The sequence below is a fragment of the Acomys russatus genome, chromosome 7, assembly GCF_903995435.1.
Source record: "Acomys russatus chromosome 7, mAcoRus1.1, whole genome shotgun sequence".
In the NCBI taxonomy this organism is placed as follows: domain Eukaryota; kingdom Metazoa; phylum Chordata; class Mammalia; order Rodentia; family Muridae; genus Acomys; species Acomys russatus.
Window position 1 is genome coordinate 47,558,245 of NC_067143.1, and position 18,754 is coordinate 47,576,998.

Here is an 18,754-nt window from a genome sequence, read left to right on the forward strand (position 1 = left end):
GACCTGTGCGTTGATGATACATCTTCAGGGGTATTCCTACAATGTGCTGAATTTTATCAATACATGGCTGTGACCTTTAAGCATGGCTGAATTGGTGAGCACACATCCCGTAGCCCAAGCTAGAGTCAAGATTCAGGGAAGGAAAGGGAATGGCACATAGGATTACTCAGAACACTTCCAATTTCCTAAGTTTGCCTTTGAGACTTTGCTTCATATCTTCTCTCTCTGGTCAGGAGGAGTCCACTGCCTCCTTCAAGGCTTTTATGTTCAGAGGTAGTCTAAGGGCTTCAGGGATTGTGAGCTCCAGGGTATTGTACACCCCTTGCCCAAACCTTTGTACACAGTGGATCTCTGTCCACAGAAGAAACCTCTTCTCACACTTCACAACTGGAAAACCATCCATGTCTCCCCAGGACAGTGACTCATATGCAAAGCCACACAATGATGGCATTTACTTTGGTTGGCCTAAATGAGAAGTGTTTGTTGTCAGATCAATCATTTTTAATTTCCTACCCAAGCATCTTGCTAAGACTCAGTCCCCAGGCAAGAATGCTGAGCCTCCATCTCTGTCTCCATTCCTCATTATGTAAAGATTTCCTCTGGTCACTACAACTTCCTGTCAAGGTCTCCTGTAGGAGACATTGCCAGTTCTACCAGCTAGAAACAACCCACTTCCTCTGGACTCCTAATGCTCTTGATTTGACTTTTGCCATGACACTAATTTCTACTTCGGATGACTTTTTGTTTGACACAGATCTTATACACTTTAATTAACTAGACACTTGCCTTCTTGTTAATTAGAAAGCTAAACTCATGCCTTCGAGATTTTGCTTCCCAGCAAGAAGCCAACAGGACGCGTTGCAATTATGAAGCATTCAGAAGCTAGCACTTGACTGAAACAGAGATACATGGGGAAGACAATGAATAGCTGGGTGACATCCTTACGTACCATCCTTGTTAATTCAGCTAACATTTATGGGAGGCCTCCTATCTTCAAATAATTCTGCACAGTACTAATTATTTTAGTGTCATGTTATCATGTCCTGCATAGTCTCGTCCTAGAAACTTGCCAGGGTCAGAGAGGAAATGAAGAAAAGACAGTCATAGACATGTTACAGAAAAGCTGGCATCAGGTAAGCTCTGCTTTCTCTGGTGGAAGATACCTACAACTAAGCAACCCTGGACTTCAGTGCATTTATTATGCATAGCAGAGGATGGGATGGGAGGAGTTAGCTTCAGCAGGAGGTGTCTGTATGTGAGCAGTCTCAGGTGGTCAGCATCCAGGAGGATTAGCAGCAGTTGCTGTGCTCAGTCATTCATAAACACTTACACTCACATACACTGTCAGCATTCACTCTTACCAGAAAACGGCTCTACCAGTTCCAAACGTGACCCATATAGGGAAAGATGTGATATTCCCATGGGCCTGAGACACTGCATCCTTTACATGTTCACAGCCATGTCAACAAAGCACATCCACTCAGGACTTTGTCTACATTTTATAGATCCACTCACGAGTTTTTCAGCTGCACAAATCAGATGAAAAACATATCCATCGATCATATAAATTTGTGAAAACAGCTCCTATTGATTGATTTTACATAGGGAGAAGCACATGTGAATGAGCTTGGAATGAATCTTTAATAGCCCTCCCATGATGATCACTCCAGCACTGCAGTTAGGTCTTCATTATTCATAATCTTCACAGTAAACTCAGTTTTGTATGTGAATGTGTACATGTGTATACATGTACATGTGTGTGTATGTGTGCATGTGTGGGTAAATGTGTGCCATTACACATGTGTGACAACCTGAACAGATTATGGTGATTGACAAGTTTTCCAACTGTATTAAATGATGTTGCCTGCTGTTTATCTAGGAGAATCTTGTTTCCTGTATTTATCCTATAGTAAATATCCCAGGTAGTGTGACTGAAACAATTCTCCCAAGGGTCCAAGTGGGAGAAATATATATGTACATACACACACACACACACACACACACACACACACACACACACACACACACACACATATTTCTACTTTTACTTCAGGCCTACATGATGGGCATTAGTGTGGAAGTGCTGGCTGATTTGAATTTTATGGTTTTGCTTGTTGCCCTTTTCGTTGTTGTTGTTGCTGTATTGTTTGGACCCTGCTAATTACTAACTTGCCCAGGAATTCATACTCAGGAGATACATTTCTCTCCTAAACAACCCTTGAAAGAGAGGGGGGGCTGGAGGAAAGCTTTTGTGAATTTAATAAGTGAGAAAATTGACTTTTCAAAATCCTAAGTCAATTGAAAAAAATAAATTAGTGAATGAATAAATAAGCAACATGTACAAGCATGAATATAAAAGCTGCATAAGCAGATTGAATCCATGTCACATCTTGCATTGCAGCAAGGTAAAAGACTAGGAAAATCCAAACCCTCTTGCACCCTTGGGGAAATTGATTCAACCATACTACCTGGACTATTTACTACATGAGAAACATAGGAAACAAGACCCTCCTGGATAAACAGCAGCCAGCATCATTAATACAGTCAGAACATTGTGCCAATCAATCACCGTAGTTGTTTCCCTCAGTTCAGCATGGCACCATTAGGAGTAAACTTCCAGTGCTAAGCTTCTCCCCGGAGAGGAAAGAAAAAAAATGTCAATCCATATGTCCAACAGGTAGACTCAGGTGGGGTTGTTATATACTTACGGTCTTAGTTGTATAAACTAGGAACATTCTAGAGACCTGCTTATGGTAATACGTTTTAAATTTTGAGAAGATAAAATTAATGTTTTTCTTAAACCAGAACTACAAGAAATATGTTCAGGGGGCTGGAGAGATGCCTCAGAAGTTAACAACATATGCTGCTCTTGCAAATGACCCAAGTTCAGTTTCTAGACCTCATTTTAGGCAGCTCACAACTTCTTGTAAATCTAGCTTCACATTAATCTGAGCCCTCTGTCCTCTGTGAGCTATGACCCTCATGTGCACACACACAAATTAAAAACCATAAAAATAATATTTAAAAATATGTTCTAAAAATGTTAGTAAGCAGGAAAGTGTCAGTGAAGAGCATGCAGAGGTACTGCCTGATACATAAAATATCAGCAGCAATTCATAGCTCTGGTATAGCACAGATCAGAGTGCGTAGAACTCAACATGACCCATACACGTGCTGCTGTAGAAGAGTGCATGGGCATACCATTTGCAGCACAACTTGACAGCACTTCATAATGGAATTTGGCATTCTGTAAAATCCAGCAACCTGATTCTAAGCATGTATCTTTGCCGGTAGCTACCAAAACACATGTACCACAAAGAAAGTGTAAACAATCTTGTCAATAACAACAGCAAGGCAAAACAACTTGTCTAACAACAAAAGAATCACCTTATAAATTGTATTTTCTTTACACAATGAGAAATTATCCAGCAGACAAAACAAGGCATTCACAGCTACTGCAATAAAATAAAATACCTCAAAAACACAGTGAATGTTTTCATTATAGTATATTTTTATACAGGATAGATAAATAACAGATACTTACCCATATGATAGCATATACTTTGATTTTTTAAATTTTTAATTAAATCATAGCTACATAATTTCCCCTTCTCTTTCCTTGCTCTAATCCTTCACATCACCCCCCTTGCACTTTCTCAAATCCATGGCTTTTTCTTTCACTGTTATTCACACACACACACACACACACACACACACACACACACACACACACACATCCTGCTCAGTGTGTTTAGTGTTACATAGAGGTATATAATTTCAGAGATGGATACTTGCTATCTGAGTAATCAATAAGTGTGCTCATTGCTGGAAAGGTTATTTTTCCTGTTCTCAACTTTCCTTACAAACCTGTAGTTCTTCATCTATGGGTGGGGCCCAATGAAAAATTTCCCCTTTTCACATTACCACATATTTTGATGTTACACTTTCTCAGGCCTTGCCTAAGCTGCCATATTGGGGAGACATGTTGGTAAAACTCCCCTCTCATTCCTAGAGATGCACTCTTATAGCTGATTCTCTTGTCCTCTGGGTCTGAGAATGTTTCTGCCCCATGTATAGATGCCATCAGTTGGGCCTGGGTACTCCATCGTGAATGCATTGTTCCCTGCATTTTGACCACTTATGGGCCTCTGTGTGTTGCAAAAGAAATTTCTTTGATAACCTGTCAGCTGGAGAAAATGGGATGTTGAAATCTCCTAAAGGGTTTATGTTGATCTATGTCTTTAATTTCATTAGCAATTTATTTTTGTGTGAAACTGGATCTATCAGAGATTTTAGTGTCTTCTTTTTCACCTTTTATTGAAAATATTTTTTATCACATAATATATCCTGATTGCCATTTTTATTCCTTCTACCCCTCCAGGTTTCTCCCCAACACCCCTCTCATCTAACTCTACACCCTGTCTTAGAAAACAAACAGGCCTTCTTCCTCTTTGTATCCCCTGATCTCCTTTAACTGTCTTATTGCTATAGCTAGGGCTTCAAGTACTATATTGAAGAGCTATGGAGAGTGAACAGCCTTGTCTTGTGCCTGATTTCAGTAGAATTGATTTAAGTTTCTCTCCAGTTAGTTTGATGTTGGTTATAGGCTTGCTGTGTATTGCCTTTACTATGTTTATCCCTGCTCTCTCAAGACTTTTAACATGAATGGGTCCTGAATTTTGTCAAATGCTTTTTTTGGCATCTAAGGAGGTGATCATGTTTTTTTTTTCTTTCAGTTTGTTTATATGATGGTTGCATTGATGGATTTCCATATATTGAACTACCCCTAGAAGGGGATGCAGGCTCTCCAGATGAGAACTGATAGGCTGTGGTCAGATGGTGGGGCAGAAGGACCTGTCAGAGGTCTAGGAATAGGGCAGAAGAGGGACAGAGGGTGGGAACAGGAAGATAAGAGGGAGGGGATTACCTCCAGGATATAAATAAATTATAATGAAATAAGATGATAAAATTATAAAAGAAAACAAACAGGTTTCTAACATATAATAAAATTAAACAAAATATAATGCAATAACATAAAATTAAAATACCACATCAGAGTAGGACAATACAAACATGCAGAAGGAAAAGTGCTAAAGAAAAGGCTTAAGAAACAGATTAGACACGGTGACTCACTTATTTGCACACCCAAATGATTTAGAAAAGTGGGAGAACTCTTTACCTGTAAGTGTGGTATTGTAAGGGAGCTATGAGTGACTTGAGTGGAGTTTAACATATATACACATCAAGGTTTCTGTTTTTTAAATGGGGTGTGTTCATAAACATCTATTACTTTATGATATACATTTATTTTAATCAATGCATTATTATTTCTGTATGAGAGAAAGATTGTGTGTGTGTGTGTGTGTGTGTGTGTGTGTAGGGGGAACACACTGTCATTAAATATTAGTGAAATGTCCAGCCTTCTGGTCACTGATGAGAATTTCAGTAGGAAGCATCTAAAGCATAAGGAAGAGAGATTATTGCTCAACATCTCTTTATCAAGGTAACTTTGGCTTCTCTGAAGACAACTGTTACAGGTATTTTATAAAACTGTGATTGCTTCCCTTAGCTTATTATTTACCCAACCTATCACACAAATAAGTGAGACTATTTTATATTACAAGGCTTCACAACACAAGCTGAGCAGGTTAAGTCTGTTCTTAACCCTCTATGTTATTTTGTCTTACTCCCAGCAAGCATCCCACAGATACTTGTACCTTGTAGCTTTGGGCTCCAGCTCCTTCCTGCTGATCCTCCTTGGATCGTTCCCCTATTCTCTCCCTGCTCATCAATTGGCTGGACAATGCTTTATTGACACAACAGGAGGGGCAATTGAGGGGCGGAGCTTACACAACATTTAGACAGGAAATCAGAATTTAAACTACACAATAACCATATGCCTACATTCTTCCTTCATTTACATGACATCATCATAGCTTCTTCAGTATAGTCCCTCTTATAGATCTAAGACGGCTTGATTGGCAATGGTACCTAGAGTGAGGAGTAGTTTCTTCAAGCATCCTACAGGAGAGAAGCATGCGCCCATGCACAGCTCACCCTTAGCAAGAGAGAGAGAGAGAGAGAGAGAGAGAGAGAGAGAGAGAGAGAGAGAGAGAGAGAGAACACTACTGGGGTTTCATTAAGGTAGAAACTGAAAGAGTTGCATCCTGGAGGAAACTTCCAGTGAGCGTGCCAGTCACAAAGCAAGGGACTTAAAAATCACAGTCACGGGACCACATGACAGAATCTGAAATTAATTTGTCAGTGTCAAGGCCCAATGTCTTAATGGTGTCCTGACTTTCCTGGAATTAGATGAACACAGAGAGGTAGTCATAATAAGAGCGGCTCCCCACAAAACCACACCAAGTGAGTACACTGCACCTGTGCACACATTACTTCATACGGGCTTCACAGTAGTACTGTTTCACAGCAAAGAAACACATTGGTAGGTTAAGTAATTTGCCTGTGGTTATACAGCTGGTAAGATTTGGTCCCCAGCTTGCTGGCTCTAACTTGTGTTTTGAAACAGACCTAGAGAAAGGAGGACTGAGGGCTGATGAGAGAGATGGTGTCTTCTAGCTAAACCAGAGTCTCCCAGAAAAGATAACTGGAGAACTGAAGCCAAGCACTGGCTTCCTACCTTGGACCAAAATTATGACCCTCACTCTCTTCCTCCTTTCCCTCAATCATAAAACTGGGGGGTAGGGAATGGGGTGGGGGTGGGGGGGCAGGGAAGCAAATCCCTAAGCTAAAAAACAAACTGTAATTAGGATCCTTATCTCTGGAATTCAGAACCAAAAAAAATGTAAAAAGTAGTTGAAAGCACTCCTTTGAAATGTAAAGGCAACCATTTCAGATTACAAAAAGTATGCTAATTAAAAATGATTGATATGTTATTTTGCTAGTGACTCTTGTTACCTTGTTTCAGTTTTATTCATTTCTTGTTGACTAATGAGCACATTGAAAGGAAGAGATGGGTTTAGATTGCATTTTAATTTTCTTTAGGATTTCCTGTGTGTTTATGTTTTACTTTGCTTGTTAAGCAACCTCTCAAGTTTACCACTATGTTTCTGATTAATTTGAAACTAAAAAGACAAAGGAAAGAAAGGCACTTCTAATCTGGCAGAGACACCGGGGCCTTGTTTGTTGGTGTGTGTTGACTGCTTAAATTAATGGAAAAATTCTTCTCTTAATAATAAACAGTTATCATGAGGGAAGCAGATTCATTCCTGACCACGTATGATCACTGATGGGTGGTGGGAAATGTCCTCAGAACTAAAAGCCTTCCAGATTTTTTTTCACTTATCAAAATAAGACTGAAGCTAAGTGTTGGCCCCTGTCCTACTTTGGTCCCTTATTAGGTATTTAAGTTTGGCCATGAGACTTGGCAACTCTGAGCCTTCGATGGCTTTGTTATGTGGAATGCTCTGTCCAAGCCTTAGAAAGTGAATATGGAAAATCTGTCCAGAGAGCTCAATAGCCAGAAAGATATGGAGAGTGCCACATTTGTCTGACTCTGTCTCATAGAATAGGGTGAAGGACTGCAATGGAAGATGAATGCTAGCATCAACCTCAGTCCTCCACATGTATATGCATACATGTGAGTACATGCCTACACATGTATATAAATTAAAGAATGTATACACATATGCATGCACACCACACACATATGAAAATGGAAAAAATCAATGAGGAAAGTCTAATACATATATAATAATATATGATATATTGTTTATTGTATATAATACATAGTATATGATATATGATATATAATATGTAATAATCTTTTTACATAGGGGCTCCTAAACTCATGGAAAAGTACTTGGAGGCTTGAAGGCTATAAAAGAGTAGCCCACCTTCATTTTTGACATTATGATACAGTATTGTCACCTCTGATGGGTCACTTTGTAGCAATGTATGTGGCCTACAAACCTCAGGTCAGACATTCACGTTTGTAAAAAATACCACAGAATTTGAAAATGACCCAGTATCAGCCAGATAAACCTGGAACAATGCACTCCAAATGCCAAAAGACCCTGACTGCCAGCCTAGACCACTGTACCCAACAACACTGTGTGCCATACTTGAAGGACAAAAAAAGAAAAAAAAAAATGGTTTATTGTCCCTTGGTTCTGTTTGTTTTGGATTTTTGTTTGTTTTGTTTTGTTTTTCTAACTATTTTCTTAGGGGCTAGAGAGAGCACTCAGTGATTAAGAGCATTGGTTACTCTTATAGAAAACCCAGTTATAGTTCCCAAAACCTACATGGCAGCTCATTACCACCCAAAACTTCAGTCCCAGGGGATCCAGCATCCTCTTCTGGCCTTCACAGATACCAGGCACACGTACTGTATGCATATATACATGCAGACAAATGTCTGTCATATAAAATAAAAACGAATAGATCCTTTAATCCTAGCATGTGGATGGCAGAGGCAAGTGGATCGCCGTGAGTTCAAGGCCAGCCTGGTCTACAAAATGAGTCCAAGACACCCAAGGCTACACAGAGAAACCCGGGCTCAAAAAACAAAACAAAACAAACAAACAAAAAACCCAAATAGATGTTTAAAAATATGTTTTCCAAGGACTGGAGAGATGGCTCTGTGGAAAAAAATCAGGGACTACTTTTCCAGAGGACTAAGGTTTGAATCCTAGCAAGCATATAGTGGCCCACAACTATCTACAACTCCAGTTCCAAGGGATTCAACATCTTATAAAACTTCTGAGATTACCAGGCATAAAAGATGTGCACAGACATACACGCAGGAAGAACACTCACATACATACAATTAGAGTTTTTTCTTGATCAGACAGCTTAATTATCCTTGTATTGATGTATAGAAGGAACTCAATTTTTACTTTTAAAAAATTGATTGATTCCCCTTTCACGAATTAGAGTTCTTTGATAGATATCTGAGGTTCTCAGCAAGTTCCTGGGCAGGACAAGGCTTTGACATCATTCATCCTGTGCAATGCCTGGCACATGTGCATATCATTTGGCCCCACACTGCTTCTCCTTCCTAGCTTGCTTTGTCCTTTGCTAGGTAGTGGACCATGCAACACTTCACACAAGCCTACCGGCAATCTTTACACTTCTTCTACTCAGCCCTGAGCAGCTCCTTTGCTCTCCTACTCTGCTGTTCATTTACTACCCCAGCACAACCTCAGCTGTGATCCGTGCTCCTTAGCAAGGCTTCGTATACTCTATTGTTCTTAGCTAAAGTCTGAAGATCTCTCCAAGCAGAGAACTTGGGTAGATACCTGGCTCCTGTGGATGGTGGAACCATCTATCAAGGACCATCATCCTGCTACTTAGTGTCCATTGTCCTTAAAAGAGATTCCTCACGCATTATGTCAAGTTTTATATGTATTCCAATATTGGTTTCTGTTTCTTTTTCAATGGATGGCCAAGTCTGTTACCAGTTAGACCAGTGGTTCTCAACCTTGCTAATGCTGCAGTGCTTTAATATAGGTCTTTATGTTTGTGGCAATCCCCACCCTCCAAAAATGTTTTGTTGCTACTTCTATACTATAATTTTGTTAGTTATGAATCATAATGTAAATATCAGATATTCAGAATATCTGAAGTGACCTCTGTGAAAGGGTCATTTGATCCCCACCCCAGGGGTCATGTCCCATAGGTTGAGAACCACTGAATAGACTGTCCTGTTTAAGCAGAACATTTGTCTTTCTAAGAATGGAGAGATTCCAGATTAAGTCCAAGACCTAGTGCAGTGTCTGTTCTATGCTTTATTGGTTTAATGGCCTAATTGATATTAGCTTCTTAAGTTATTTTTTCTTTTTTTTATTGAATTAATTTATTCAGATTACATCTCAATTGCTATCCCATCCCTTGTATCCTCCCATTGCTCCCTCCTTTCTGCTTTCACCTTATTCCCCTCCCCTATGTCTGTGACTGAGGAGGACCTCCTCCCCCTGTATATGATCAGCAGAGAAATGCTTCTTCATTTATTTATTCAAAATGTCTTAATGGAGGCAAATTTGAACAGTAGTTATAAAATACTGTGTGAACTAAAAGTGATATGGAAAAATGATGCACTAAACATGCATGCTTTCATTCAGCACAGATTCTTTTTAGATGTATTTTTAGTTCATCATTGAGAGTTTCACAACACATGCAATGTATTTCAACCATATTCACCCTTATCTTTCCCTCCAACGTCTCTCAGACACCTCTCTACATTTTCTTCTTAACTTCATGCCCTTTTAAACATTTCTACTGAGTCTTAATGATGCTTCTCATACATATGTGAATGTGGGACTATTCACAAAGCATGGTCAACAACCCAACAACCCAGGACCCAGGACCGCCCTAAAAATAAAAACTGACTCTCTTTTTTATTGCAGCCGTCAACTACCAATAGCTCCTCTGCTAGCATGGCTAACTCACACACCCCTACCTCACCCATGCTGGGATGGCGAGTGGCTCGATCTTGTGCTGGTCTTAAACAGACAGTTGTGGTTGCTGTGAGTTCAGGAATACCATGGGTATCTCACAACCAGAAGACAGCACTTCACCCCAGTCACCCCCAACCCCTGGCTTTTTCAACCTTTGCAGCATAGTTGATTTTTTTTTTTTTTTAAAGAATGAGTTGTTACACATGATGAAATAACTATTTCTGGCACTAGAGAAAAAAGAGATAGGAACAGAGAATAATGTTTATAATGAATGCCTGTGTCATGTGCTATGCTTGCAACTTTATTCGTTGGATCCCCTCTGTAGTCCACATATTACTTTATCTCCATTCTAGAGATAAGGAAACAGAGATAAAAGGAGATAAATATCGTAAACAGGCAACAAATGACCAGTTGACAGCCTAGCCTCTAAAGCTAGTGCTCTGGACCCATTTTTCAGAACTGTATTTCCCCAGCTCAGTGTCATGGACATATCAAGATCTCAAGACCAACTGCCTTGGCCACGGCACTGCATCATCTGCTTCAGGACTCCAGCATCTATGCTTTCCTTCACTTTGCTCACTAGCAATTTGCTACGAAAATGGTTCTGAAGCATGGGCATCATTAAGTAACATAGCATCATAAAGCAGTAGAGTCATTTGTTCGTGTAGAGATACATGTATGATTGTGTTTGCATGTGCACCGTAGAATGAGTTGTGAGTCAATAAGTCAATCACAGCCTTGTTTTTCTTTCTTAAACTATAGAAGACTGGCATAAAATAAAACTATTGAATTCAGCATGAGCATTATTGAATCAAGAATGTTAGTATTTAATTTTTTTTTCTTGCCTTTAAAAAGTGTTTTGGTGTTTTTCCTGTCTTTTAAAATGTGTTTTGGAGTTTTTCCTGCCTAATTATCATTCTTTTCAATATTTATGTGTTAACATGACCTTTTTATGATTGAATGACTTCAGCTGAGTTTCAAGTGCTGGCAATAGCATACTTTTTAAATTGAATTACACCGTAAAATGATGAGTGGATCATATCACAGAAAGCAACAGGGTGGGAAAGGGGTCATCACATCTGCCAGAAGCTCAGAGCCATTGCTGTTTTAAGCAAGAATCAGAGACCCTAAGGAAAAATCTAGGGCACAGATATTTGAATTGTTGCTGTGTACGTACTGGCTTTGGGTTAACAGCATGTACTTCATGTCATGTCACATTAAAAAAAAAAAAGGCAAGGAAGGACCTGCTTTCTGTCTTAGAGGGGAAGCATGCTCACACAGTTCAGCATGAAGTGCCCAGAGTTCTCTGATGTGCCAGCTCAAGTCATTCTTATGCTCTGTAATGACCACTAAAGGTCTTCTTAGAAACAAAACTGTTCTCTGGGGCATGATGTCCTTTGCCCTTAGTTCCAGCACTTGGGATGCAGCACTTGGATCTCCATGAGTTTGAGGATAACCTAGTCCAAGTAGTGACTGTCAGGAGAGCTATGGTTATATAGTGAGACCCTGACTCAAAGCCAAACCAAAAGGAAAGTAAGAATTTTTGATGTAAGAGTATTCAGAGTACAGGAACACATGAAAAACTTCTTGCATGACTATATAGTACATTATTGCTTAGCCTTTTTTGTTTGGGACAACACTCCCCTGACCCTTTTCCTGTCTATTTCATGACCTACCCCATTGGTTGCTCATCTTAACTGTCACAGTGGCTATTTTAGGCTTCCAAGAGCCTTTCCGAAAGCACTAGTCTACTCCATCAGAATAAATGATGCTTTCCAACCAGTACTGATCAGGGTAAGGGAATCATCTTTAGGACAAGTGCCCAAGGCCCGCACAAGGATAATCTCTCCTCATAGCAAGCTTGCCAAACTGTCTACTACATCACCTTAAAGCCAGTCATATGTGCTACATCATGGAACGTGGTTCTTCATCATTTATCTCTCAGATGAAAAGCTCATTACTGATTGTCAGTTATGTGTTTACCATAACGGCTGATACTACTATGTTTCTTATCTGAGGCATGAAATGTCATAGTAAAAAGAAGACAAGCTTTTGAAGCAAACCAATTCTACCTATCTATACTCTGCCACCTGCTAACTGTGGGGCTTCACAAGTCACCTGACTTGGCGTTTTCAGCTTAAAAGACATTGAAATGAAAATCACTATCTCATAAATTTCATATGGAGAACTCATTACGACTATATATAAAATGCTTGCAAAATAATTATAACAAGTTCCCAATAAAGTCAAATTATGAACGGCCAACTATGAATGAACACATCACTGAAATTCAGTTGTCAAATGTCCACGTTGTTCTAAAATATCTCTTTCCTAGTAAGTCATGTGCTTCTCAGAATCCAGACTCCTGTTCTTTGACCTTTGCTACTTAATTGCAGCTCCATTACCAAAGTACTGTTCCCTGGGCCTCTTTTCTGTGACCTGCCTTGTTGACTTGGGTGTCTCTACATCCATATACTGCACAGGTCTGTACTCATTTCTCTTTTTAATTTTTTAATTTATTATAAATTATTCACATTACATTTCAATTGTTATCCCTTCCCTCTCAGGTCTGTATTCTTAATCTGGGCCTCTTGGTGTCATCTTCCCACTTATTTTATTTAACAGAAAGCAGATCCCTGATCTCTTCCCTCAGGATGTCCTGCTTCTTGCTGCCTGAGCTTCTCCTTCCCATGGCAGTCTGTTTCTCAGGTCTGGTCCTTCTGAAGTTGTATCACGACCTTTATGGACATTCTCTCTACACATCCTTCAATGGAAATATTATCTTTTGTCTCTTCATCTGCATAATAGAAAGAATACGCCCAGGTATACCATTCCTATATACACTGGACTCTTCATTTGCCTGATTTCTTTGGAGAAGAAATCCACAGCCATCTCAGCAAGAGCTAAGAGCCAGTCGCCACCCACAGTGCAAACCCTTACTTTCTTAAGGTTAAGTTGAAAAGTAAAATTGGTGCCCCTCTTTCCTTGTTGCTGGAGACACATGATGGCAAAAGCTGATTTGTGTCCCTCTTTTTTTTTTCTCTCGTAAATTAAAGCTAAGTGAAAGATAGAGAGTTATATATGTGTGTGTGTGTGTGTGTGTGTGTGTGTGTGTGTATAAGTTTGCTATAGATTACCCATGTTTAGAGCCAAGAATAAACAGGGTCACTCCAAATTAGTGTTGCTTTGCAAAACCTCTTAGTGGTGATCTGGTGTCATTGAATAGGCATGTAGCAGTGAAACCTTTCAAACACTACACCGTTATTAATTCAAAAGAGAGAGAGAGAGAGAGAGCGGAGGGGGAGCGGATGGAGGTGGAAGAAGGAAGGTTGTGCATATTCAGTAGCAGCTCTTATGTCCCATGTAGCCATCAAAATCACCTACAGATTTAGTCTGCGAAACTAAGGTGGCACTGATACCTCCAGGGAAAATAATATTGTCTGTAACTAAAATGATCTCAGCTGATGTTGTCCTTCTATGGCTTCTGAAGTGTTAAAGCAAAGGAAAATTCTTATGCATTCAGTCTCCATTGTGTGCACTCTCCCGGCACCTTTCTGTGCATTAGTTATTGATTTTTGTGTGAATAATCTTTCATTTATCAAACTTGGGAGACGATGCCTGTGAGGAGCTCAATGACTGGCTTAAGTTGCTGAGGTCATGTAGGAACCACTTAATGTAATAATCCAGTGAGCAGCTCTGGCCACACCTCTAGAGACGCTCAAAATGCAGTCCATAAACTGAGATGCTGTGGATCGCTCAGGAGCTGCTCAGACATGCAGATATGCATTCAGGGTCTACACTGGTATGAGAGCGTCGGGTGATTTGTGTACGTGATAAAATTTGAGAAGCCCTGAAAACTAATGACAATTATAGAAAGAGATCAAAACAGTTTTTTCAACTGAGTGACTGCAGCAGGTTTCTAAACCTCTTGGTCCTGTCTCAGCAGATATAGAAGAGGAATAAAAGCAGAGCATTTTGGGACTTTCATGAGACAGTGTCATGCAGACATGTAATGGGTTCCCCAACACACTGTATGATGTGTGATGTCTCATCGGCATATGTGGAGTAGTGTTGACATCGTGCCAGAGTTCCTATTTGTTCTGTTTGATTTTTAAGTCCAGTCTCTCGTTGTGCTACATGGTCTTCTGACACACTCATTCCTCGCACTGGGAGTTCTTCCCATTTCCTGCTTGAGTTATGAAGTTAGCAAAGACAGTGTCAGTCATCTGTAACCTGTGGTCAGCTTTCCTTTTTTTGTTTTTTAAGGTCCCACACTTGTAGTCTATGCAATTTTCTTTGATTGAAAAAAAAAACAAAAACAAAAACAAAAACCAATTTCTGTAATTATCAGTGAGAAACGAAGAATGGGGGATGGGAGATTTTGCTCAGGTTCTCTGGAGGCACAGCATCCTCCATGATGACACAGCTAAGCACATAAGGAAAATTTGGCAGTGCCAGCCAGCACAGAGGTAGCACAACGCTATGTCTCTTAGCATTGTGAGGTAGGAGCGATGGCCCTGGACACTCCATGACAGACCCCAGTGAAGGGAAATCCTGACGGTGACGGCCAAGCACACGTCTTCTCTTTACCATGCTTCCTGGCCTTGTTCTCAGTCCTTGCCTGTGAACTCCCAGGAGGATGAAAGTGGGGCTGGAGAGATGGTTCAGGGGTTAAGAGCACTGTCTGCTCTTCCAAAGGTCCTGAGTTCAATTCCCAGCAACCACATGGTGGCCCACAACCATCTATAATGAGATCTGGTGCCCTCTTCTGGCCTGCAGGCGCACATGCAGGCACACGTGCAAACAGAATACTGTACACACAATAAATAAATCTTAAAAAGAAAGAAAGAAAGAAAGAAAGGAAGGAAGGAAGGAAGGAAGGAAGGAAGAAAGAAAGAAAGAAAGAAAGAAAGAAAGAAAGAAAGAAAGAAAGAAAGAAAGTAAAGACTTGAACGTTTCCTGAAGAAAACTAAAGTATGCTTAGGGGACGAAAGACTTGGGTTTGAGAATGGAACCAGTGGCTGCAATTTGTTCAGTCCCTACTCTGAGCCACACACGCTGACGCTTTGCAGTGTCTTATTCTTGCACATCCTTTCCTCATCTGAACTTGAACTTCTAAGTTCTACAAAATGGACAAGGATGTTAGCAAATCACCCCTGGGATTATTGTTTTATTTTATATGTCAAAGATCCTTGAAGTGTATTTGAAGGGTTGGAGCTGACTCAGTCATCCAGTACTTCCACTTGTACACATCGCGTTCAAATCTAACCCTGTAGGAGAAGCAACCAGTGTTCTTCCGGTTTGGTATTAGCCACTAGCAGTCTGCGTCTGAGCAGAAGTAAAGGTAGGTTAATTCATCCTGCACAAAGTCCACCATAGCTCCTCTTCCCACATCGGCCATGCGGCTTTTTCGGTGCCTTCAGAGGCCTGGGCCTGATTTTGCCCTTTTTAATGAACAGTCCAAACCCAGGTCATAGCTCACGTATTTCTACTGAGATTTAAATCTGTTTGGATTTAGCCTCAAAGGTCATCTTCTTTCTGCCATTGATATTAGCTATCAGGGCTTCCTCAACTTTAGCGTGAACATTCATCCCCTGACTCTCTTGTTTTACTGAAGGCCCAGAACATCTGCATCTCTCTCCAGCTCCCAAGTGACACACATCCTCCCAGCGTATGGCCCCCATTGTGAGCAGGAAGGTTATGGAACAGTAACTCTGGGCTTAAGCTTCATGACTAATAATGCACAGCCACATTTTCATAAATTAAAATTTACAAGTAGATTTCTCCCTGATAACGCAAAGGAAATGAAAAATGACTGGCAGCCTTAATGGAGTAGGAAACATAAGCATTTAGGTAAGTTGTTTATCTGCAAGGCCAGCTTCCTTGCCCATAAAGGGAGAGCTCTGTCCACTTCTGCAGTGCTATAAGTTCAAGCATGTTCTTTTTTTTTTTTCAAGCATGTTCTAATACAAGTCTCCAACTATTAGTCATCTCCCTAAGCCCCGATTCTCATCTTTTGTGGGATGAATTTCTTTTTTGATATTTAAATTTTAATTTATTATTTTTACATTGTATTTTAATTATTTAATTTATTTATTTTATATCCCAATTCTAGTTTTCCTTTCCTTCTCTCTTCCCAGGCCTCCCCCTTCCCCACCCCATCCACTCCTATTCCATTCTGCTTCAGGAAAGGGGGAAGCCTACATAGATGTCAACAAGCCTTGGCATATCAAATTGCAGTTAAGACTAGGTTCATCTTCTCCTATTGAGGCTGGACAACCACCCCAGTTAGTGGAAAAAGTGCCAAAGGAAGGAAACAGAGTCAGAGACAGCCCTTGGTTCCCCTGTTAGTAGTTCCACATAAAGACCCAGCTGCACTATTGTTATATATGTGAAGAGGGCTTAGGTCTGTCCTATGCATGTTCTGTGTTTGGCAGTTCAGTCTTTATAAACCCCCCATGGGCCCAATTTAGTTGATTCTGTAGGTTTTCTTTTGGTATCCTTCAGTCCTTCCTCCCTGTCTTCCACAGGATTCTCCAAGCTCCATCTAACGTTTGGCTGTGGGTCTCTACATCAGTTTCCATCAGTTGCTGGGTGGAGGCCCTCTGATGACATTTATGCTAGTCTCCTGTGTGCAATATAGCAGAATATCATTAATAGTGTCAGGGATGGGCTCACTCTCATGGCATAGGTCTCAAGATAGACCAATAATTGGTTGACAATTCCATTGATTTGTGTTCCATCTTTACTCCTGCAAATTTTGTAGGTAGCACAAATTGTAGGTCAAAGGTTGTGAGCCTGGTCTGGTATTCCAGTCCTTCCACTGGAAGTTTTGCCTGGTTATAAGAGATGGCTCTGTATTCCCAATTTCTAACAGTCTTGCCTAAGGTTATACTCATAGGTTCCTGAGAGTTTTCATTGTCCTAGGTTTCTAGCTCATCCAGAAGATGCTCCCCCTACCTCTGTTCCAGTTGTTTCTCCCAGTACTCTTCTCCACCTTTGTCTTCCCTAGAACTGATCCCTCCTGTTCCTACCCCTACTCCCTACCCCTCCAGTCCCCTACCTATTTACTGTCTATTCTATTTACTCTTCTCAATGATATTCAAGAGTCCCCCATTGAGCCCTCTTTGTTATTTAGCTTTTTTTTTGGGACTGTGTAAAGGTAGCATGGCTGTCCTTTACTTTATAGCTAATGTACACTTACAAGTGAGTAAATATCATGTTTGTCTTTTGGGGTGTGGGTTACCTGCTCACTCAGGATGATCCTTTCTAGTTCCAACCATTTGCTGGCACTGTCAATAGGGATTTTTTTTAAAGGAATAAAACAGACAAGAGTCAGTCAGTGGCTTTGGTGGTTAGAGTCTTTGGTATCTTAAGGGTTAACTATTCCACAGTCCAGGCCTTTAGATGAAGCCAGGCTTCCAAGAGACACTGGCAACCAAAGTCTCATGTCCAGTGTAACCTCTCCAATGCATGTCTGCCTGTGTTGCATACATTCTTATTGTTCTTTCCTCATGATATGGTGATATGGGCGCAGGGATTGAGTTCTGACTTAGGGTTGAATATTGGCTTTGCTAGTCCATGTGGCTAGGCTTTCTTGGGGAATATGTCATCTATGCTGGTGATCAATGAAGTAGAAATAACAACAATGGGAGGGGAAGGAAACAGTGAAGGAACAAAACAACAAGGGAACCCCATGTCTCTTAGTGCCAAGAAGATGGGATGAAATCTGACACAATATCTGGTGTGTGGTCAGAGATCAGTAAATGGTAATTCCTGCTCTACTCTCTCCATTCCTTCCTTTCTCTCCACTCTCCAGTTCTTACCACATCCTTCTTTCCAAACCCACGTCTACTTACACTACTCAGTCACATATGTGTGGGTGTATATACATAAATAATACAAGTGAATAGAAATTATAACATAAAAACATATTGCATTTTCTAATGCTGTGTTTCCCCCTTTTAAAATCTGTGGGGAATCTTTCTACTTTGCTCTCATAATGTCCACATATTACTTTTAATCTTTTTGATTGATGCATTTGCTTTTATCAGTTGTCCTTATTCTCTTTCAACTTATTTGTATGAGTGAGAACTTCTCACGGCCAAAAATCATCCTTTTTTAAATGGTTTATTTTGATTAGATTTTTTTAAAATTTTGTTTATTTTACATCCTGATTGTGACCCCTCACTCCTCAACTCCCAGTCCCACTCTCCCTCTACCCTTTTGTAGTCCTCAGAAAATTGGGAGTAGCTCTACCTCAAGACCTAGCTATACCACTCCTGGACATATAGTTGAAAGATGCTCCACCACACAACAAGGACATCTGCTCAACT